The following is a 24,607-nucleotide window of genomic DNA, read 5'->3' on the forward strand; positions in this document are numbered from 1 at the left end:
AGGAATGTCGAACGCCGTTTTTATTTTTGAAACTCATTGATACTTGCGAGTATTTTCTAAATGATTCAGAGAAATTGGCAAGGGCCTATCAGATAAAATCATGGGTAGTCTGACCTTGCTGAAGCTGTTTCCAGCTCTTCACTGCGGCTTGGAACTCGAAAGCAGAAATGAAAATATGCTGCCAAAAATGAATGAGGAGACCAGTATAGTGCTTAGCTCTATTTTTTGCATAGCCTCATTGGTAAATAACTTTTTTTCTGTGTGTGTATACTACCTTTTTAAATGGATTTTTTTGTTCACTTGTATTCTTGTTTTAATGAGAAAAGCAATATCAACCAACACTATGACTTTTGTAAATATTTGAACTATATTTAAGAAGTATTTAGTATGATTTAATATGCTTGATAAAGCATCATTTCAACAGGCTAACAACATAATGGACAAAACATATGACAACTCATTATCTATCAAATGTTTTTGTATGAGTCAATTTCTGACAAAAATGTGACTGCTTTGTTTTGTTTTCAAGGTTATCTATCAAGGTTAGCAAAGTACAGCCTTAAGAAAGGAAGTATACAGAAGCTCTGTAAATATTAGAGACATTTACAGCCATTTCAGATTCATTCTTAGGACTAGACTGTGTAGACGTCAGATATTTCTCTTCTATGTTAAATGAGGAGTTCCAGATAAACTGCCTCACATCCATAGATATGTGGTTTATGTCATTAAGAGATAGTAGCTGTTTAGTGATGGTAAAGCAGCAGTCCCATATTTCTGAAGGTTATGGTAAGAGCTGTTGAAAGGGAATCTAATTGACAATTGTTGGAACATTGTCTTGGACAATTAGTAATACTGGCAGCTGGTACCTTGAAAGACACATATATCACATTTCCATAACCCAGGACAGTATGATGTACCACATAGCCATGATAATTCATATATAGCTTCTTTACTGAATTTATTAACTATTCATTACCATATGTCTTTAGTTATACATGTTTCACTGATAAGGAGTCTGGAATAGAGTCATCATTGCAGAGCTGTGCTTAATGTAATGTGAACTGAACTTGTATTGCAAACTTCTGTTAAATAAATTTTTAAAGTGCCAATGTATCAAGGAAGATAAACACAGCAGTGCAATGAATGTGATTTGTTAGGGTAAATAGGTAGCTTACATTAGTGTTAGGTGAAAGTATCCACAAAGGAACAGTTATGTTTAAACATCAGGAAAAAGGTCAGTTTCAATCTGTGTGTAATGGGTTTGAACTTTGACATTCTGGTCACCTTAAATAATCTTAGTTAAAGAACCATATGTGCAAGCATTCTTATATACAGAACTGTTTCTGCTGTTGCATATGGTATTCACTAGTCATCTACCAGAAGACCATGAATACTTTATTTTTGCAGTGACCTACTCTGCCACACATTAGCAGTAGGCTTTGGTTACAGCTTCACCTCTTGGATCATTGTCCTGTTAACTGCTGGTGGCTAGGATTCTTGAATGGGTATCAAGAACTGTATAGTCACATCTGCACCCTTTCAGCAGTATTCTACCCTCCGGTATGTTCAGCCTTGGCTACCTTTTTCACACGCGTTTTTAAATATGTAGTGTCTCTTGGATATACATTCAGACACGTGCTGTTGAACATATCTGAAACATTCCCTTGGAAAACTGACTTCTTGTGTTAGTCCTTCTGTGTGTACAGTAGCTGCCAGAGCATCTGGTGATTGAGTGCCATGTTGTTGTTGCTGCTTGGTTGTGTCAAGAAACAGTGACCACTTAATAGTTTAATGTCTGTCTGCAACAGTGCTGTGTCATCTTTCCTGTTAACCTTGATGACCACTAACTACACTTAATTACCCTCAAAATGTGCACTTTATAAAAGCTGTCCCACAACATTATCAGTAAATGTTTTCTGATCTGAAGGAGACCTTCTGAATCAAAGCTTTGAAAGCACTACAGATCATCCAGAAACACATTTATTTGGGGTCAAACATATGCATTGTATGAATTCCATGAGAAAGTAAAATTGTAAAAGACAACATTAAATGCTTATCTTGCGTCATATTTTTTCTTATGTTTGCAGCCAAATAATGTTTGCCTGCAGAGTGTCCCTGATTTTGTTTCTTGTCATAATCTCCTTTTAACATCTTCAGTCTTCGATTCAGCTTTTTCCTTGGGGGGGAAACCCATTGCCTTTTCCTTCTATATCCTGCGTCCTGTGGATAGGTAATAAAAGGGTATGATTTCCTGATCCAAAGAACAAGTCTTAAACCTTACCCAACAGTAGACTGGGTGCCACAATGTGCACTTCATAACGAGAGCAAATAACTACAGAACAGTTCTCGTTTTCATTGAGTGTTTCATTGAGTGTAAGGGAGGGTTTCAAGGAAAATCAAATAAGAACATAGTATTCCTTAGTAGAGTTTTTTCCACAAGTCAATAGTCAGATAGTATTGGGAGTGTTTTTCTGGCGCTGGCTGTTGTGGAAGGAGAGCTGGAGATCTTTATCTGGCCGGCCATTTAACATTGTCAGATTATTTTACTGCAGTTTTTTTGTCAGTGCAGGGCTAAGCCCATGAAGTTTAAAGTGGTCAATTCCAAAATCTTTTTTCAAATCCTTCCCCAATTCCAATTCTTTTTTCAAATCAGTTCCTAAACTGATGATGGCAAGCTGTTGTATAAGCAGTGTACAAAAAAATGGAAACACCAATTGTATAGTTACTGAATAAGCTGTTGGGCCACCACTTGCAACCAGTGAAGTCTGTGTGTGCTCCCTATCTGTGTAATAATAATAATAATAATAATAATAATAATAATAATTAAAATTAATATTCCTTGTGGTGAGCACAATAGAGTAATGAAGCTAATTCATAGATGGGAATTATTAGGAGACAATGACTGGTAATGGCTGGGGGAAATTTGTTCAGGACACCGGGATAACACCCCTACTATTTTCAGCATCTTGGAAGACACCCCTACTGGCAGAAAAGAAACATGCAACATGAGGTGACAGTGATAACCCAGTTTCATCTGAGATGCAATTGGCATTGAACTAAGGTGTGAGCGTGGTTTGGGACACACAATGTTACAGAGCCACCAGCACATTTCACTGAGCACTCAGAGTGGACTTCTTTAGGTTAGCCCCACACATGCACCCGTCCATTTGTGGAGAACATGATGAAAGATGATTTATCTGACCACATCACATTTCTCCACTTCTTAGTAGAACAAATACAACATTTTGACTGAAGGAGAACACCTGAAGGTTTTTTACTTTTCGGCATATAATTTCACTCTGTTCCTTTGCATTTCACACACTGACACAGCTCAAACCTCTTGTTTGTTGACGACTACTCATGAAAAAATAACATCTAGCTCAATAATTCAGCACTGAAACTAAGCATGCACTGTTAGGAAATGGGTTTTCTGAAGGTCAGCCAGATCGCCTCATGTCATGAGATGTGGTGACTTCCCTAGGGAAACCTTGACTGTTTGTTTTGAAAGAGCTGCTGTGTAAATATTCCAAAATTTGTTTTTGCTGTTTTGTTAAAAACAGTACTTTGCTCTGTGTACGGCTTGGTCTATGAACCTAATTATACTGTAGTTTCCATTTGGTTATATCCAAGTGAATGTTGGGAGTATCAATCAGGTATTGCACTGGTCAAAATAGTAAATCAGTAGTCCAGCACTGATGGTTCAAAAAACGAACAATATAAAAGGACATGTACTTTGTATTTGTACTCTGTGTAATTAAGACACCAAAATTAAGATTTCAGAAAAAATATAAATTTATTTTGATTATGTAACATTCTTCTATTTTTTTAAAATCCACAATATTGCTTTGTTGATTTAATTTTTTAATAATATTGAAAACATTTGTGTTGTATGGTGCATTGCTTTCTTAAATTGGGCTCATTGTAATGTTCTTTTATTTGGAAAGGTCCACTCCTTCATCAAGCTTTTGTCAAATTGCATGGTGTTGTTCAGAAGCAGAGAAAACTGACAATACATAAACTAAAATAAAAATAAACACTTAATCAAAGAATGATTGTGGTATGTTTTTCTCACAGAAAATTGAGAGCTGGTTTAAAAATGGACAAAAGGCCTTGACAGCTGTTTTTATTAGAACTATCATGTGACTTTTTCAGAAAGGGGTGGTTGGGTTGGACAGCGCGGTGATGATACTTATGAATCCTAGCAGCAAGGTCTGTGTGTGGAAGAGAGCTCTTTTTTGTTGTGACAGCTAATAGAATTAGTGGGGAGAGCGTATCTGGCTGGAGCACATACAAATACCAGAGTCATGTGATGATACCAGGGTGCTGTTTGCTGAATGGCCTGTTGTGTTTCTTAATGCCCTTTGCTTTTCCTCAAGTGTCCTCTGTGTTACTGACACGTCCTCTGTGACTTATCTCTGTGCCTCATCACTTGAGCAGGGGAGAGCTTCACTGATAAGCCCGAGTAGTTGCAGGATTTGCTGAAAAGCAGAAGTGCCCAAGAACAGAGATATTTTTTTTCTTAAATCCATTTGCTAGTACTCTCCTGCTGCTTGAGTTGCCTTAAAAAACTCTCCGCGGCTTTAAATTCGAAGCAAATTTTAATACCCTTGCATTCTAAGAAATTCGTCCTGCGTTTGATTTTCTAAGCAGTGTCATTTGTAAATTTAACTGAAATTTCAGTGCTAAAACACCCAAGCTGACATCAGTTCCTAAGAAGCTGTGAGACCGCACTTAAATCCTGGCTTTCAGTCGCCATACCTTAAAAATAGGTTTTGAAAGTTCTGAAAGGGTTTGCTTCAGCATTTATCCCTAACTTAGTAAAATCTTGAGTTTCTTAGCACTTTCTGTATTTTTCTACTTTTTTGTATAATAGAGTACTCTTGTATAATTATGATAACTAATATACTAATGCACATTTTCTTTCAATAATACACACCTCTAGGAATTATTTTAAAAAAAAAGAAGCTGCACAATTTTTGACAAAATAAGACAGAATCATACTGTAGATGTGTAATGATTTGAACAGTTTAATCACAAAATCATTTTGTTTCATACGTAATCATCCCTTAACCTCAGTCCATTCCTGAGAATAGGTGGAGCTGTGCAAAAGGAGAGGAGTGCCGGGTGGTGGTGGGGCTGTGCAAAAGGAGAGGAGTACTCTGTGTGAGAGTAATAATCTTGTTGTGAAAGCAAAACAAAATTCAACAAACCTGAAAACAAAAGAGGAAAATATTTTTGTCGTGGAGTTGTTTAAGGTGGTTTCTCCCTGTCCCCTGGGGATGTGCGGTGTTTGGGGTGGTTGTGTTGGGTAAATAGTGACCATAATGAGGACCTAGGGCAGAGGTGTCCAGTCCTGGTTCCAGAGAGCTGGTGTGTCAGCAGGTTTTCTGGATGTGATTCAAACGTCCGCACCTGAAGAGCTGGGAGAAGTGGTCAAACTTGTCAAAGTAAACCAACAGCTGATTTACCTATGTTAAAAGGTGAATTAGAATTAAATCAAAGAGACACATCAGTCCTCCAGGACCAGGATTGGATAGCCCTGGCCAAGTGTGAGGAAATAACACCGTAACAGTATGTATTTCTTTCCCCTCTATAGAAGTGAATTGTTTACTTTTAAGTAATACCTGAATTATATATTAATGTAATTTCTTATTAAAGAAGTAATCAAAGTAACATTGCTATATGTACAAACATCCGTATTCTGTGTTTAAAATTGGTAAAAGGTATTGGGATACAATATTTAATGTATTTCATGTGATTTATTAAATGTTTTTACTAAGTGAGTGTATTTTTCTGTAATGTTCTATACAAGGGGTAATGTTACAGTATATACTCAGTCTCTTTTTGTTGTTTTTTTTCTGCCTTACTTCTGATTCTTTGCTGTGCTCAATGCTTGGATGAATGCACACACATGCCAGGTCAAAACTGACCTTTGCTTTTAATTTCAAGTCACCAGCCCAGGACCAGCACTTAATCTAAAAAGTATATGGTAGGACCTGTCATATCTGATCCTGTGTTATGTAACATCCTTTATCATCTGATTACAGTAGCAAAACTGGATCTGGGGAGCAAAATTGCTACACAAAAACCGCAACAAAAACTGAGCTGAGGATTTATTGGTGTAAGCCAGTGGTATGAAAAAAAACAATAAAGATGTACATCTAAAAAAACCAGAAAAGCCTAAATAGATGGCACCGAAGTGATGAAGAAGAGAGAATTGATGAAACCTTCTGCATTCATCCTCAAGTAACACACACCGTTTTCAATGTTATTTTAATAATATGACACTCATCTTTCTGGGAGCACCTATTACGATTCTACTGCATTGAAATCTGTTTGCTGTTTCTTACTCATTTGCAAAGGTACAGTTGGGTATTTATGTCATAATTGTAAAATGGCTTTGAATAGCACTTAAAGAATTATGCATTCAAGATGTATACTTATCATGCAAAATCTTGACCAAACTTTTGATAGTACTGTACTTCAATAATTGCTTATTCCTGCCCACAACTGGCAGTCTTGATTGATTGTAAGCCCTACTGTCATGTTAGGAAAGGAGTTGTATAGAACTGTTCACTCTACTGTTTTGCATCTGCGTTCATATTTTTATGAGTTGCAGTGAAAAGGACAAAAACAGAGACGCATTTTCTTGTCATGCTATGAATCAGTTTTTACTTAATATGCACTTAGGATTTTGGTTTCGTAATTGTTTTTTCAGAAATGTTTCAGTCAGCATAGTACAAGCCTAGTAATCCTTACCAACGGGGCAACATGAAGAAATCCAGTCTGTAAGCCTCTTGTGCTGGGTGTGAAGCACGCAGAACAAGGAGAACGACAACATTGTATGTGTAGCTCTTTCCAGGCACCGTGTTCCCTTGGTGGCTGCAACTAAGTCATCTGATGTTAAAAGGAACATTAAATGATTTGTGAACTACTGTCCTCTGTGAAAAAGAATTCCAGGGAGACTAGACAGATCATCCTTGACTTTTCTGTAGCCTTATATATACAGTATAGACACACATTTTTGTGTTGTTATAAGACCTGCTCACTGAATACTGTTTTCTGTGCTTCTTTCCAAATTGTCCACTTATTTGCATTTGTGCTAACTTTTTTGGGCATTTGTACATTTGTATCTGGTGGGAACCGGGCCTGTATTTTCATCACTGTAGTTTTTAAATGATTCCTCTCTTTCCTGTGGTGTAAGAGAGCTATGTAAATGACTCTGGTTTTCCACAACTTGATTCAGGCAGGCCGATGCAAACGCAGTTTTTTCATTGCTCGGATTGAGAAGAGACACAAGAGCCTTGTCATAGCGCAGAGTTTAGGTTGTTTTTTTTAACACAGTTACCCTTTTGTTTTCCAAAGCAAGATTTAAATAAGTACCATGTTATTCTTTATCACTGTTTTCCACCCCTGTACTGTCTGATGGTTGTTTTTTATCTGTAAATGTTCACAATTATTTGTAAAGCAATCGGAATACATTTAGCTCTGGAACTTGATTTGAATGTCTCACATTGAATATCTTTGCATTGAAGCTAATTATTATGGTCTGTGTTTTTACTTAGTACCCGTCATTGAATTGGGTCATGATTGGCCTTGTTTTTCTCCATTGTTTTAACTTTGAGTTGACAGAATCTGCCAAGCTCATATTATAATTTCATAAAACAGTGTAGTGAGATCCATTTGAAATTCAGATAATAACTATAACTCTCCATAACTTGAAATTAACACCCACAGGAAACCATAATAGTGTAGCCGCAATGCAGGAATATTCCAACAAATTCAACCTATAGAGCTATAGAATGCAGGAATATGCTTTTTTGCAAAAATTGTGGAATTCAAGCGGTAAGGTACTGTAATTGGAGCACTATGGAAAATAATGTTTTTAAGAAGATATAATGCAGTCATATTTGAAAGTTCATTGCTTAAAACTTGACCAAATACGAGACCTTAAATTTTGTTCAGAATGAGGAATTTGTAAATATACATGTAATTTCTCCCACAAAACTGTAGTTTTGATTTTGAAAAAGTAGAAGTCTCTTACTGTGAATTTCTCTTGAAATTGTATTATTTTATCTTTTATTTTTTATCAAGCAAATTTGGGGAAGATACTGTATATCCATAACTGCCACCACCACATCATGTCACCATTTCAAAACTTTAGTGTTCTTCCAGATAGCAGTGGTGAATATTTCACCCACAGTACAATAGGCAAAATGCCCTGAAGTCATTTATAAAACAATCAGACACTCATTTGAGCTTCATGTTGAGCTACCAGGGGAATCTGCTTTGATGAGTTGAACAGCCGCTTCTCATTCCTGACATTCCCTCTTTAAAAATGCCAGACTTAATTTTTTCCATGTGATTTCACTTTACTGCTTTGGAACGAGGCGATGGTGATCCACACTCTTGTGACTCCAACTAAAAGCCCACATGGATGAAACTGGCGGAAATGTTCCTTCTGTTTTGATGCTGACTCCCAACCAGATCAATTAGCATGACTTAGTGAAGCTGCTGCTCGCTGACCTTGTGAACCCCACTGGTATTGGGAGTATTGTGATTTTGAATTTATGGGAAAATACATTGTTAGTCACAGTGGCTCACAAGGCATAGATTTCCTGTGCTCCTACCCCTTAAGGCAGGGGAGAGGCTGTATTTGTGGAATACCTAAAGCAACAGTGAAGGGAGAATACGGTGCTGACTCAGAAGAGGATATCTGGTGTTGCAGTTAATCTGTCTGCTCTTGATTTATCGACAGTCTTATCCAGCTGTTTGTTGATGTCACGCAGAAAAAATTGTCAGTGTTCCTCTCTGGTGGAAGTGTTTCGAGATATAAAAGATTGCCATGTTAGAATCCCAATTATTGGAAACAAATTGGGACTATTGACTGTAAGGATAAATGATAAGAGGCCATAAAAAATGACTACACCTGTACAGCAGACATCACTATAGCATTTTTCTTCAAAAGGTTAAAATGTAGGTGCACAATTCAGTAACCATGTATTCACTTTATCAACATCTAAATAAGCGAGTTGGTGAAGCAGGATGTTACAGTATATAGTAAAATACTCCATTTGTCCCAAAGGATCTCGGAATGCTAACCCTGTAATCTGAGACACTATACAATACCTTGATAGGCCAACAAGAGATATAGCCTGTGTCCCTTCCTATAACCTGGATACCCAAAATTGAATGGAAGTGTGTCTCCATATTGTAAAAATATTGCACCATCAAATTAGGAGAGAACATCTTTAGCCTGAGGATTTCACAATATGTCAAACTCTCTTAAACAAAGCTCAGATTACTTCTCCAGAATCTTGTCTCCAAGCTTTACCACAACAGGTCAGATCAAGAGACTGGTGATGGTGCAGTTTCTCTCTGTCTCTTTCTTCCTAACTTGTTACTTTATCTCCTTCTGTCCTTCTGCCCTTTCCTACCTCTTTTCCTTGTATTTTATCCCATGTGCTGAATGTTTATTCTTTATTATGATTAACCAGAGTAATTCACCAGAAATATCTTTTTGATCCTCTGTGTTTACCTGCCTGTAAGCTTGGCAGCAACCACTTAAAAACCTCCACTGATTGTTTTTTTTTATTTTATCAAGGATTTTTATTTCAGGGATACCTTGAATATAACAATATGCATAATTACTATTATCTATGTGAATAATGGAATTAATTTTTAAAAACTTAATTGAGACCTGTCGAATCTGATTGTCAAACTTGAATGTGACTGCTGTGATAGATTCAGCTGACAAACTTTATGATAAAAATGAGCAGCTTAGGTCCCATGAGTACACTGTCTTTTTACATCAGTGTATCAAAAGGCACTTATAAGTTGTCACAAACAAGGATGAGCCATTTGTTTTGCTTTGTTTAATTGTTTTAAATACCACAATTTGAGAAGTGTGATTTTCAGTGTTGGGGCCCTTGTTTGTTCAGGTAAGAAATGCATGTTAATAAAGAGAGATTAAGTAATTTAATTGTTTTTTGGATGTCGTATAAAATCTCACAATAGTAACATTCATAGCTTCAGAGATATATATAATTTTTGTCACATTTTTCCTTTCGCTTGTAGAATAATTACAGGTAGTATTATTCAATCATTTAAAATGTGTAATTAAAAAATAAATACAAAAGTTAAAAATTGAATAATAAAAATATCTTTGTAAGTACTCCACAGAAAGAGCATCGCCCACTGTGGTTTTATTTTTCTCAGACCATCAGTTAGTTATGTCTTAAGGTTTGTGACAGGAAAGTACAGCTTGTTTGTCCATTTGCATGGTTGTTACAGTACATCATCTCTTCTTTGTGCATGATTTTGTGGTGAGTATGCTTCAGTTGTTTGAAAATCCTTACACCCTGAAATACAAATTTCATGATTTGTGTTACAAATAAAGTAATAATACAATTTGAAAGTTTGTGTGAAATTCTTTTCTCAGTGCTTCCTGCCTTCTGTTTGATCATCTTAGTAATACCCTTATCCTTACATCCTTATACGTACTCCTTACATGTCATTACTACAGTGGATTTGTTTATTCTTATTATCTAAATCAGTGGCAAACTGTATATACTGTATCTTGAAACAACAAAAATGCACTTCAGAAGAACAGTTTATTGTGATCAACAATTTCAAATTCATGATTTGGTGAGTCATGTATGTTACTAAAAATAGAATTGAGAGTGGCACGAATTTGTCTTCTTTGTACCTTAAGCGTGTCAGTCTACAGGTTGAAAGTATGGGGATGTTAACCTTTTATATTGGGACAATTCTAATCTAATAATGGAATTTAAAACTTGATTTAGGAAAAGCCATAACTTAATTGTTTAATGCAAGGAGATGGATGGATGGCCAATTCTTTTTTTTTTTATTTACTCTAATAACCTTTCAAGTTTGTCAAAAACACAGATGTGCTTCTCTCCACAGGCTTGTTCTGTCCTGGCCAGATTTAGTCTGACTCATTAGTGTATAGTGTTATTGATGAAAAGACACAGACTGATGAAAAAATAAAAATGTTTTTACCTCAACAGAGATAATTGAAATGCGCTGAACAAAGCTTCTCTCTGTGGTATTGCTGTGTTAGGTAGTCAGCACTTTATCAATAATGAAATCCAAGCATGAAGAGCAGTGACCCAGGCCCACATCAGTTCTCCTGTAATCACGGGCCTGTGCACGTCTCCACTGCTGCCTCTCTCTCAGTTAAAATTTCAATCCCTTCTGGCCTCATTTCTTAAAAGAGTTCAGAGCCCTTCATCTTCATAAAAAGATGTATTTGATGCGACATGTAAAGAGAATATGCTGTGGATAAATTACATTCACCTATACTGGTGAGAAGCAAACCAGTCGTAACTAACCAAAATATTAGGAACCCCAGTCTTTCCACCTGTGTGCAATGAACGGACTTCCTCAGTGGCAGGCATTGCCTGGTTGGCTTGACTTCCATTGCCTGCCAGGGTCTGAACAATCCCCCAGTTTCAAACCTATTCAAGACTGTGGATCAGTGGAACGTGCAGTTGTGGAGAAAATAAAGAAAGGGGCAGAAAGAAATCAATATGCCCCACTTACAAAGTGAACAGTGCCTTCTGTTTACAGCCAGTGGTTTTCTAAACTGGCATGTTGTTTCAGCCAGACACAATCTGTCAATGATAGGCCATGATCCATGTCTCCTCTCTGCATCATCCAAGATCAGTGAGGAGGTCCAAGCAGGACAAGCTGAGCACAGATAATAATCAGCATAATGAATTAACCTATGGCCATATTCTGTTAAATAAAATGTCAGAGCACCTACTACTAAAAGATAGTTGTAGATTCAGCAAAATAGTCATTTTCCTGATGACAATATTGAAAATCTTTTGCAGTTATAAGTGGTAACCATCTTTTGAAGCTCTTTCTTTTCAGTGGTTTCTTTGAAATATATATATTTGGAAAGATATCTACAAATATCATGGTTTCTACCGGATATGTTATTTTCTACTCCTACCTCCCAATTACAGAAATGTTTAAACCTAAATGAATTACAAAAGAGTCTGGGGAGGGATGGAATATTGAAGCTTTTTTATGCTGTCTGTTGCCATGGACAAATCAAGGTCTCATTTTTACAAAGAAGCAGCTGTGTTAGCTTAAAGAAAGTGTTTAATGAGCAGAGGGGGTTGTTAATTGGGCTTTGAAATCAGACCGCTTTTCTAATTAGTTGTTAACCTTTAAAATGCATTTACAGTACAAGGTCTCCTGAATACTGCAATGCACTGAAATCTACAATATGAAAACATATATTGATAGTTGTAAGTTGCGTTTTAAAACACAAAGATAAAAAGACAACAAAGAGTTAAAGATCTGCAGTATGTAAAATGTAAAGCTGTCCTTGTTTTGTTTTAATTGATTAAAATATAATTGCTGTAGATAAATTCCAGTCCTGAATTCCAAGCAACCTTGACACAGAAAAAAAAACCTGTGCAGCACAACAAGCGAAAACACTGTATCACAGCGCCATTTCGCTCCTTGTACTTGTGCACTGTGCACACAGTGCCTCATGGAAATCAATGCTTACTTTTTACAAGTGTGGAAATTGTGAGAAACAACTAGACATTTCCAGTGTGCTTGGTGGTTTCCACATTAAAATGGTAGGGCTTTGTGTAGCTGTAAACTTGGAAAAAGTGCCAAACTGAAATCTGAAACTGCAATATCCATATGAGGTTAAAATATTTGCTCACATTGATATGAGTCAGACCTGTCATCTGAAAGTCTATGTGAGAAGTCTCATGTAGTCCTTCTTGGGTTCCTAGAGTACTGTGCTGACAGCTGTGAGGTGCATTAAAATCAAAGGCATTAATAGTTTACTGATTCTGAGCTGTTTGAATTCCAGTCATCATGATTTTATTCAACACAATTGACTGAACTCTTTCACCCTTTACATCATTTACACGTTTTAAATAATCAAACAGCATTTTTTGTTATTTTTCTGTATTGTGTAATCAATTTAATACCACCAAGCTTGGGGAGATTTATTTGTGGTAGATTAACTATAAACTCTGTTTAAATCTTTTTACCTTGAACCCACCGGATAGCTTAGTGAATGGGAGGAATGAAATTAGAGTTGATCCTGTATGCCACTTTGGCATTTCATTCATTCAGGCTGTAAAATGGCATTGCTCAGAGGCAATATGGAGAAGGAGCACTCTTCAAACGAACAGAAGCCCTTTCACTGGTTGTTTGGGTTTTATGAGCTTGACGTTTAGACCAGAGGTGGTCAAATGTTTTCAATTCTGATTTTCTGTGAATCTGTGAATCTGGAAATGCAATTTTAAGGTACAGACGTACTAACCAATGAGAGTCCAAAGAGCATTCATAATTATTTGAATTAAATGGTTTTATTTATTAGCACATAAAATAAACCAACATACCATATACATATTAATGAACAAATAATAATAATAAGAAGAAGAAGAGAAATGCCACCAAAATAAATATTTGAGAAACTTCCTTGTTAGAATTTTTAGCTCGAGGCAGCAACAGTAATGAAAACACAGAACATGTGATAATAGTGTGTTCACATTTCCAGAAGGCTTTTGATTAAATAAAATATGAATTCTCAAATTATAAGCAGTTGGCATTTTAGGGAAAACAGAGTGTTTGGATTAAGAAATGGGTATTAAATTGAAAATAGGGATACAGGTAAATACTCAATATAGGTCAGTACTCAAAGTAGGTTGATACAATTAGAGGAGTACCACAAGGATCTTTAGCAGGACCACTGTCTTTCTAATTTATATAAATGATTTTGATATTCTGTCAATGATTTTCTGTTGTTTCTGGGCATTGAACTTATACAGTATTTGCTAATCCTTTGCTTAAGCATGTGAGCATCTTTACCTATGTATATCATTCCCCAAAGACAATGAATCATATAAATCACTGTAATAACACCTCATGGACCAAGAAGTTAAAAAGTAGCCTAATCTTTTAGAGGTGTTATTGTATTGCATTTAATATAGATGTTGTAATTATATACTTTGGAATAACTAGTACTGCCCACGTTTTTTTACATCAGTAGTCCAACAATTGCTCACCCTGAGCACTTTCACAGCAAAACACTCTGGATATGCAGAGGTTGCATATTTTAAACCTATGAGTATTATTGTATCTGGATGTAATTTTGTAATTTTCCTTTCCTCAGGTTTCATTTTTTTAATTTGCTATAATATATAGATTTAATTTTGTTTTCATGCAGAACAATAGCAGTACATATCACTGAGAGATTGTGTAAATTGTTAGGATAATTGGACAGACTAGATTATTGTTCATCATAGTTATTATGTAAGCAAGTATAATTTGTTATGTTTTCTCATGTGTTAATGGTATGATTGGCTCAGTCAGTAATATCAGCTCTTACATCACGTGAATGCTTTTAACATTTCTACTGTCTGTTATCTATTTGTATCTGTTTGTATTCCCCCCATTTTTAATTTGGCTAATGCAATCAATCTGTATTACAGCTGCATAAACAACTATTGTAAATATGATAATTTGACCTTTTGTGGTCATGTTTTACCATTGGAGACACAGTGCTCACATCCTCTCAAAGCATTGCCAAAATAGATTACGCTAACAGAAGCACATATAGACCTTGTTACTGTACCTCTGGGGAGCTGACCACTGACTTAATCGGTTTCCCAATAACACTAAGTTGTGAAAATAATGAGTAGTATCTTAATAATTTTGTGTACGTAAACTCCTGCGGAATATATTTTTTTCAGGATAATCATGTAATGCAAGGATTAGATTTTAACATTGCTGTGTTTTTTTCTTTAAATTGGTAAATTCTTCCATTCAAACAATTACAGCAAGGTCTCGACATTTGCGAGGGTTCAGTGGAGAGAACTTTCGCGAATAGCCAAATTCACATATACCCAAGCCCATTCTTATACCATTGCATAATGTACTACATTATGTAGTATGTATGGTTAAACGTTAACCTCCCTTGTGTGATAATTAAAGTCTAATGCATTGGCTTTGAGTTAATTAAAATAACATTGATCAACTAAACAAACAACAGTAATCACAAACTTATAGTAATCAGTTACAGTAAACAACATGAATCCCCCTTCTGCATCCAGTCTGCTCTTTCTCTCTCTGCCACCATGATTAGCACACCCCATTGTAATGAAGCAGGCAATAAAACTGTCAGGGAGCCTGTAATGTTGTCTCTTGCCTGTCATTCCCCACGCCACCGACACAGAACCAGGAACTATTTGTTACAGTCCAAAAAAAAGAATGTTGAGATGCAGATGCTGAGTAGTGGGTACCTGGGCATAGAGAGACCCACTCACTAGCTAAATTTATTTCACAATCCTGGTCTCTTGTGTGACTAATTAGAAAGATGCACTTAGTCTATGGCTTGGTTTCATGCTGCTCTGCTCTTCTTCCATCCAAAATCCTGTCAACCAGACCGAATCATGAATAACCAAATTTGAAAATGTTGCATTCACAAATGTGGAGACCCTACTGTAGATTATATCAGAACATAATTACCTGATGGGGCCACTTTGGTTCACTGTTGTCCAGAATCAGAGTCTTTCCACCCTTTTTGGGTGTTTTTGAGTCCACTACAGTACAGCCAGCTTCTCTTTTTTTGACACACTCTTTTTACACACAGAATCAGTCTCCAACAGGAGATGAATTATCACTGTAATACCACAAAATATGGTGGGAAATTCATTCTTCAAGCATTATGCTGCATATAATCGTCTACAGTCCCTTTGTAGAGGCCTTTAATAATATAGAATAATATTCTGCTTTTTGCTTGTCTATTAATATAGTTTTTTCAGTGTTTTCTGTTAATTGGATAAACATCACCTGACTCCAGTGTACTGCCCATGGAGTTGCTGAAGATTGCTGGCAAGGAGAGTCTCCACAAGTGTGTCATTAGCAAGTGGTTTGCCACTGACATCTCTTTTTTTCTGTTATTTTCCCATTAAATTTGATTTAGTAAATATTCAGCTATCACAATCACACAGATCTTTGGGTGGCCACTACTGTATGTAATGTTCACCAGTTAGTTAAGTGTTTAAATTTTGGATCCATATACCCAAACCCAGATCTAACCCCAGCCTTCACCATTTCTTTAATCATCAAACAAGTGATAAGAGAATATTTAGAAAGTGCCACGAGAGTCACACTTTCAATATTTGTGGTTTAAATACATATGAATGACAATATGTGTGGTAGTATAGTTGTGAAAATGAACTAATATTTAGGTGGTAGGGGATCCCACTCATGGAGCTCTGGGTAGTTGAGTCCAAAATCAGCTTCTGGACATTTGTATGTCTGTATTAAAAGCAATGTATTGTTTCAACCACTGAAACTTTAGAAGGGCTGTTATGCAGGGTAGCCACTCTGCTGTCAGAGCATATGTCTTGTTTTTCAATGGAATGAGCACACACTGAGGTCAGAGCAACCAGAAGGTTCTTTGGGGTTGGCGTAGTTTAAGGGTGAAAGTGAAGCGAGTTCCAGTGTTGCCAGCCAATTTCACACTGAACAGATGCCTCCACCACTGAACTGCCACGACAGGTGGTGACACTAATTGGCACCTCATACGCCACTAGAATCTCAGAAGAGCAGAAAAGCACAAGAGGGAAAAAAGGAGAGACGGAATTCAGTGTCATTTATGTCTTGGAAAGATGAAGTTTTGTTTCTGCAGCAGGGACAGTGGATTCCTTTTGTAACTCACTAATTCTTCTTTTATGAGTGTTCAAGCTTTTTAGTCCCGCACAGAAAGCATCTAATGCTTCCTATACTTAAATTGAAATTTAAATGGGAATGGGACAGCAATGTTATTTTTATTATTAATGGTTCTATTATTATAGCTATTGTTATGTAAATGAGTGTCTTTTCATATGCAAATTCCCATGGCCCTTTGCTGAGATTCATGGCTATGCTCTTGTCCTGCATCTCTGAGTCATCCTGCATCACCTATTACTCATGTCCTTTAATCCAGCACTACTTTAAACTTGAAAGAATAGATGAAGTCAGCAGCAGCTACTGTCTTTTTAGAGAAACGGCTTCTCTTAGTAACTGAGTTCAAAAAGCTATAAACGACTTTGGCTTATCAACCAAAAATGTCACTAAAGGTCACATTTTGTAATACAAAACAAGGAAATTTTGAAGGTAGTTTCATGAAGGGTAATTTTTGCAGTTGCTACCCAACGTATTCTAAATTATTGCTTGTGCTTTGTTGTTGCAAACCTGGTATTTCTGCCTTTAAAGAAGCCAAAGGAGCAAAGGAAAATGCCTGGGACACATGAAGAAAAAATGTAAGAAGAAGCTACACAATTTGGCATGATTATCTCTTGGCACACAGGTTCTGATGTTAATTGCACTGTGCTGGCCTAATTTCTGTATGAATTCTGTTCTGTTGAATCCAGCTAATAAGGGCAGTATCTTCCACGGTTATTTTGTTCATTAAATCTTATGTTTAGACATCAGTTACTGATGAATCTTTTCCTTCTGTAGGTTGGGTGATCCATCATTTTTTAATTAAACAATTGTTTTTGTAGACTATGTGCATAATGTGGATACAGTATTGCAGTGTGCATATAGACAGTACCTCAGCAATGTCCATTAAGAGCTTCCTGGAGTAAAAACTGGTTTGTTGAAATATAGTGTGCAAGTACTTCTTTCTGGTATCACTAGTAGTTCTCAATTTTTCAGTGGCTTTAAAATGAAGAAACATTTTGTGAAGTACTTCATTTTTTCCGTCTTTGTCTTTTTAAATGCTCTGTATAAAATTACATAAAAATGACTTTTGAATCATTGGACTTTTTCCCCCAAACCGCACGTATCATTTATACAACTATATTTTCAGTGTAAATATATTTGTTCTAAAACTGCACACAGTTCATACACTAGACACATTTTTGGTGACAGAATTTACAGAATTTTGAAGGAGAACCAAAGGGAAAAGGTCAACAAGATGGCATATAATTGAATTGATTTGCCTGTCAAGTAGAAAGTACAAAAAACATTCTGTTCAGCAGCAAGTGATTTTGACAGAGCGGAGGGGCTCGTGAAAGGTGTGCAGATTGTGATTTTTCCAGTAGTGAAGCATAAAGGTAAGGACAGCTGACAGATTCTTGTTTAAACCCAGTTTCCGGAGGTATGTTATTTCAGCTTTTTCAAACAGATGAGGACATTGTCTGCATGTGATAGACAAATTTTATTACAAGTTTCACAAAAACACATTCTGTGGATTTCCTGTGTTCCTAAAACTCAACAATGAGAATGTACAGTACAGAACACCAGGGCACCCTTAAGTGATCTGTTTTCTTAGATCTTTCCAGCTAATGGTAGGTTGGTTCGGTAGCTCTGGAGTTGTCACTTGGCAGTTCAGTTATTTTCTGGGTATTTTATACCTCTCTGGAGTTCTCTGTAAGAACTTTGTACGTTTTTAAAAAGTTAGGCCTAATGAAATGCACATGTCCTTGGCTTTCATCACCAAAAAAACAGTTGTAGCCGCACAATTATTTTCATAGCGGTTCTGTCTCTAAAGGGTAGTTCAGTGATCCATTCTCAAAGTTTGAAGGTTGCTTGAGAGTGGTACTGCATGTGCTTTTGTAACACAACACAAATATTCTTGAGTGTTTTTAAGTATTACTTATCTTAAAAACAAAGAGACTGCAAACAAAAGACAGTTATGGTAAAGGTGCTCGTGATAAGCCTGAAGTGAATGCAGCTTTAGAACTGGATTAAACGACAGTATAAGGGTTTGTAGAAAATGTATAAACTCACTAGTGAGACCAAAAGTTTCTATAATGCATCAAAATGGGCAAAATAAATGTGATAGTTAAACATGGTGTGATAGGAAAATTGAAGTGCGTCATCTCTGTACTAATGCATTTTCATTAACATTTCAAGTAGTCTGACAGCTTTATTGGCTCACACATTATAAATCAATGAGCAAAGCGTTTTGTTTAATAGAAGAGGAGTGTGAACACTTTTCTCATTGAAATGAGTTTTTTAACATACTTAAATGCATTAAAGGTACATTAATCTGTGTCTTTTCATGTTGCACCTGTAAAGAATTACCTTTGTGAGGCAGTGATTGTCTGCTTTTGTCTTCTTAAAACCCACATACCCTGGTTTTAAAGCATGTCTTGGAAAGACTTGTCAGAAAATAGGTCAGATGACAGTGCCCTGGTGGCCTGACCAGAAAATCACACAACCTTTTCATCCCATACCATCACTTAACATGTCATTTTTGTGTTAAATATGCATATGCACCTACAGTGTGTGCGTATTTCTGCAGTCCTTGCAGTATCCGAACAAAAGTCCGAGTACTATGGTTATCCCCTAGTCCAGGCTGGTTACAAGCTCAGCGTCCCAGTTAGGGTAGGTGAGAGCTGGCCGCTGGCCGCAGGCAGAACGTAGGGCAGTCCAGTGAAGGGGCGTGTAAGACCATTGTGTAGACACACAGCCGCGGGTGCTTTTGAGCTCAGGGAGAACAAAGCAGCAAATATGAAGCACCGCATTGTAAAGTGGGACAGTGATTCCCAGTCAGCTGAGTGAATTTCTAGCGAAACAGAACAGACAGATTAAATACACAGACAGAGATGAATTCAAATACACTCCAACTGCTTTACAGAGCAGTTATTGCAAGCATGTAATTGTCTGACACAAATATAATTCAGTTGCATAAAGTTTAAGTGCATTTTGTCTTTGATAGTATTGATTGCTTACAGATGGCCATTTTCTAATACAGTATATCTAACTGTAGATGGTTTTCCTGTTGCAGAACATTTATATTTTCAATAAATGTACATTTTTGTATGCAGAAAAAATAAGGAAATGAAAGAATTATGGTTTCCTTTATTATGTATTACCTGTCGTCACAGTACAGTCTGTTATGTGCATAAAAAATTGTCAGTAAACATCTTATAACTTTTAAAGGCTCAGGTCACCTTGCTGATTTTTAATTAAACTACAGTCCCAGGTTAATTTAACTAGTGCCCCGGTTGTTTTTTGAAATTGTTGACTTTGAAAATCTCAGAGAATGGGGACAGTCTAAATAAATGAGGACTTTTCTGTGCAAATAAAACACACAGCTCTCCTTGATTGAGTGTGGAAGCTTGACAGGTTGGTGTTGGGTGCTTTATGTCAGTCACAGCAGATCGCACAGAAACACAACAGATTCTGTCCCTAGCACAACACCCTGGGCATCGTTGCCACAACTAAGTGAATCCTCACTGGATTCAGAACATTGTGCACTTTCAACCTCTGTGTGATGCTCCTGATAGTCTTGTCACACTGCTGCTCTTTTGGAGAATACACTGTAAAGGCCATGTCTGAGCCATTGTCTGTTGCCTGTATTCACGTGATATGTGCAGACACTCTTAATTGTTATTTTCAAAAAGTTCTTCTTTGGACTAGGTTGTAAAGAGATGATGATCTCTAAAGTGGTATTTTAGAATAAGCAAACTGTAGTTTTTTTTGTTAAAAAATGTTTTTGGTTTACGTGTTGTTACTTTTGGCTGAATGAAATACACTATCAGTGGAAAGGTTTATGAAAGGCTTTGCAAAAAACTGTTCTGCACAACTGTGTTTGGTGAAAGGGCACTCTTATGCCTTATCTTAATAAAGCGTGTTCAAACATGTTCACCCTTTTGTTCTGACATTAATATCCAACTTTTTTTTCTGATTTCAGAACTTGTACTGTATGGCTATATTGCATTATTTGGGCAATTAGTTCTGATATTGAATATTTTTCTGACCTTTAACATGTTTTATTTATTGAATGGTTCTGATTTGAAATATTGAAATACAGTTGACCTCGCTAGAGAACTAGCTATCCACCACCCAAGGCCGTGGGCTGAATTATTGTTTTTTTAGACTGTTTATTGAATGCTTGTCTGAGCTAACGTATATCAGTTTCTGTCTTTTCTCTTCACATTTTGTTTGTTGTTAAGAGCAATTGTTTAGGGTAAGAGCTCCCCTTATCCTTGGCTGCCTTCTGTGTCTCTCACCATCAGTCAATAATTCCCCTTTTGAATGCAGCATACAGACCACTTTCTTTTTTTGACTGTTAACTGTACATATACAGTATTGCTCCAAGTATTGAAAGATGTGCTCTTATTTCAGAGTACTTTAAAGGATTGCTTTATTCAAAATTCCTTTTGTAGAATGTTTTGTGTCTGTCCGGGCATTGCAATAAAGGCACGAGTATGTCTTGTGTGTTGTGAAAGCTTGCTGGTTACTAAAAAACCCTAAAAACCCTCTCTTCCTTGTTTTGCAAGGAAGTTTCTGTTGGTGAGAGCTATTTATGAGAAAATACATCTTACTGTATATTAAATAAACAGAACAGATGCTGTTTATTTAATGTGTAATAGGTACAGTCACAGATAAGAACAAAAAGTATGCAGTTTTTTAAAAGTCAGTTGAAACAGTTTATTAATTTTGTGCTTTAATATTTTAAGGTATTGCAACCATTGTGGCACAATACAATGTGAATACAAAGCTATCCTTTTTAAACTTCTTAAATCTTTGTTTTATTTAGAAACATTTGACTGGTTTCAAGGTGGAATAAAAATTGATGTCACTTAGTGAATTAATCAGATTATCACAAATTGTATATTTTTCTCAATGGAAAAAAAAAACATTTAAAAAATCATAGCCAAAGACTACAGCATTCGGATGATGTAGCACAGCTTCTGGCCTTGGTGATGACTGATGTGAGCTCATGGTTCTGTGCTTTAATGGTTTACTAATCGCTGGTCTGGTACAGGATCCATTTGAGAGACATTAGGTTGGTGTGACTTCGTAGGGACAAGAATGTGCCCAGATAGACTCTTCTGCAGGAATTGGATGTGATGAGATATTCTGAAAAATACACTTGGGTCTCAACATTTGGTACAGAAAACCATCGTGAAAAGCCAAATGCGGATTTAATTTGTCATAACTACAGAAGTGCAGAAAAAAAGTGCAAAAACGTATTTTACTATTATCTAAACTCTATAAATACCCTTTCTATCACTGCTGTTATACTGTAGGTATTTTTTATTCCTTTTCCTTTTTTTTTTCTTTTTTTTGGAAGGCAAAAAAAAAGACCATTCCTGGTCCTGTCTCTATAAATATTCATATAGAATTTTTAATATTTTAATATTATATCACTCAAAGTTTTATCCAAGGTACAGTAGTAGACACAGTCCACCTCTATACCATCGTACATACTATAGTATGTAGTATGTACACTATGGTTAAAAGACCCAGTTAACCCTCTCTTTTATGACAGTCAAAGTACTAATGCATGGGCTTTAAGTTAATTTTACCAATTACATCTTTAACAAAAAAAAACCCAAAAGCAATAACAAACTAATAGTAATCAGCTAAAATAAACAAGAGGAAACCCTCGTCTGTGTTCAGCCTACACTTTCTCTGCCTCTGTGGTTACTGTAGCATGCCCCCCTGTAATGAATCGAGCAATAAAACTGTCAGAGAGCCTGTAAAGCCGTCTCCAGCCTGTCATTCCCCATGCTGTCCACACAGACTGGGAGTGTTCCTTACAATATAAAAAGGTGGTACCAGGCAGGCAACAGAGAGCGGCTCACTATCTTGTTAGATGTGTCTCAGGATCTTGGTAATTTGCACCTCTAATTTAAAAAGTTGCAGTTAACAACCTACATCCCATACTGCTCTTTCTTCTGTTCAAGACACTGTCGGTCAGACCGAATTGCGAATAAGCAAATCTATGATTGTTAAATTCACATATGTCTAGAACCTTCTGTATTTGAGTATTAGGTGTGGGGTTGGGAGACCGTTGAGACTAGGCAGCTATGTGTCTGTTGTTACCGAGTGTAAAAACCATTAGTATGTTCTTTAGCATTTCATTCTGTCATTCTAGCATTCTGAGTTGAAGGGAAATTACAAACATGAACAAGAGTGATATAAGGGTTGTTCAATATGAAATCAGTTTAAAAACGGGCATTTCTTACTTCACCTCCTTTCGTTTTGATAAAAATGTTTAATTGTGTGGACTTTGAAGGTGATCGATTTTCAACCCTGCCACACCCCTATCCTCCCCCGAGACCTTTCTATGCCTATAACCTACCAAATAACGCAATCATATAGATTCTTTTGATGACATTGTAAAGCTTGTAAATAGGGCAGTCTTGTGATACTTACTGGTTTTGCTATTTTGTCAAATTTAAGAAAAGTTAATATGATTATGACATCTGACCTCGCCCAGGTCAAATCACACAACCTTAGGGTTTTGTAATTTTTTAATATGCAGTACCCAGTACTCTTATCTAAGCACATTGCTTGCTAGTTTCATTTTTAGGCACAGCGTAGAGCTGAATACAATCAGTTTCTGAAGTGAAACAATTAGACATTTACTACAAGGAAACAAATTTATGATGGGGTATGCTCTCCTGTTAAATCAGGTTTTAGTGACTGCTTTTTATGAAACAGCTTAATATATAAATGAATGGGGAAAGTGCTCTTGGATCACAGCGGGGTAAAAAACAAAATGCAGCTTTGTCCAATTAATCTTTTTAGTGCAGCCGTTACCTAGCTAATATAATCCTACATAGCTATTAATGTAATTTTTATTTGAGTAGAGTGATCTATAGCCCTGCAGCTGCAGTGACTTGAAGCAGGTGTAACAAACGTTAATTAGTCAAAGTTAATTAGTCAAGTTGGCCTAGTAACATAAGTGAAGTGTAACACAGATGAATTACGGATCAATGGTAAAATGTGACATATAAAATTGATAAAAGAAATCCCAACTGAAACCTGGCATGCTCCCAAAAATGTTATAAATATGTTTAAAATTATTTATATTCAACGCCCGTTGAGCTGATTTTACGGTAAATACACAGCTCAGCTTAGCTTAGTCTTCTCCTCTCAAAGACTAAAACATTTGGTTCCTTTAGCCTGGCAGTGTAGGACATTTTACTGAACCTGTTAATGCATTACATCACTCTGTCTGGTGGTTATCTAAAGTGTACACAATATTATAAATGTGATCTTACTAGTGTGTTGTTTAGCTTTTCACATACATCCATTTTCTAACTGCTTCTTCCAATTCAAGATCGCAGGGAAGCTGGAGCCTGTCCTGACAAAGAGCAGGAACAAGGCAGGGTACACCCTGGATGGGTCACACACACAGACACAGATACACACACACTCACACCAGGGCCAAGTTACAGAAGCCAATTAGCCTACCAATATGTCTTTGGACTGTGGGAGGAAACTGCAGTACCTGGAGGAAACCCATTACAAAAGGGGCAATGTAGGAACTGAACCCAGGGCTCCAATGCTGCAAAGCAGCAATGGCAAGCACTACGCTACCATGCCATCCTCCACCCAAACCTTTCTGTCTCAACTGGAGAGTAAGCTCTGGCCACACAAACTGGTGTTACACGGTAACCATCTCTCCCAAAAGCAAACATGCACTGAAATTTTTATTAAAACCAAAGCAGGTCAAGGCTTTAGGCAGTTGATTTCATAAGGAATGATCCATAATCTAGGTTAAGTAGTGGGTTTAACTGCCTGTGCATCTTGTTCTGTGTTGTTTATAGGAGTGTTTGTTGATTGATTAATTCTGCTGCCCTTCAAA

General features: G+C 36.6%; 1 protein-coding gene and 1 long non-coding RNA gene across 19 annotated transcripts in view; both read left to right on the forward strand.

Annotated features, from left to right (window-relative positions):
* The window catches only part of mbnl2 (muscleblind-like splicing regulator 2), an 84,976-nt gene that overhangs the window by 24,152 nt on the left and 36,217 nt on the right, over nt 1-24,607 (forward strand). The gene's annotated exons all lie outside the window — the stretch shown is intronic.
* Nucleotides 8-8,482, forward strand: LOC148836046 (uncharacterized). Its single transcript, XR_016090913.1, has 2 exons — nt 8-5,571; nt 6,048-8,482. It is a non-coding gene; the product is annotated as an uncharacterized LOC148836046 (long non-coding RNA).

Source organism: Atractosteus spatula, chromosome 4, assembly GCF_055471065.1.
Source record: "Atractosteus spatula isolate fAtrSpa1 chromosome 4, fAtrSpa1.hap1, whole genome shotgun sequence".
Taxonomy (NCBI): domain Eukaryota; kingdom Metazoa; phylum Chordata; class Actinopteri; order Semionotiformes; family Lepisosteidae; genus Atractosteus; species Atractosteus spatula.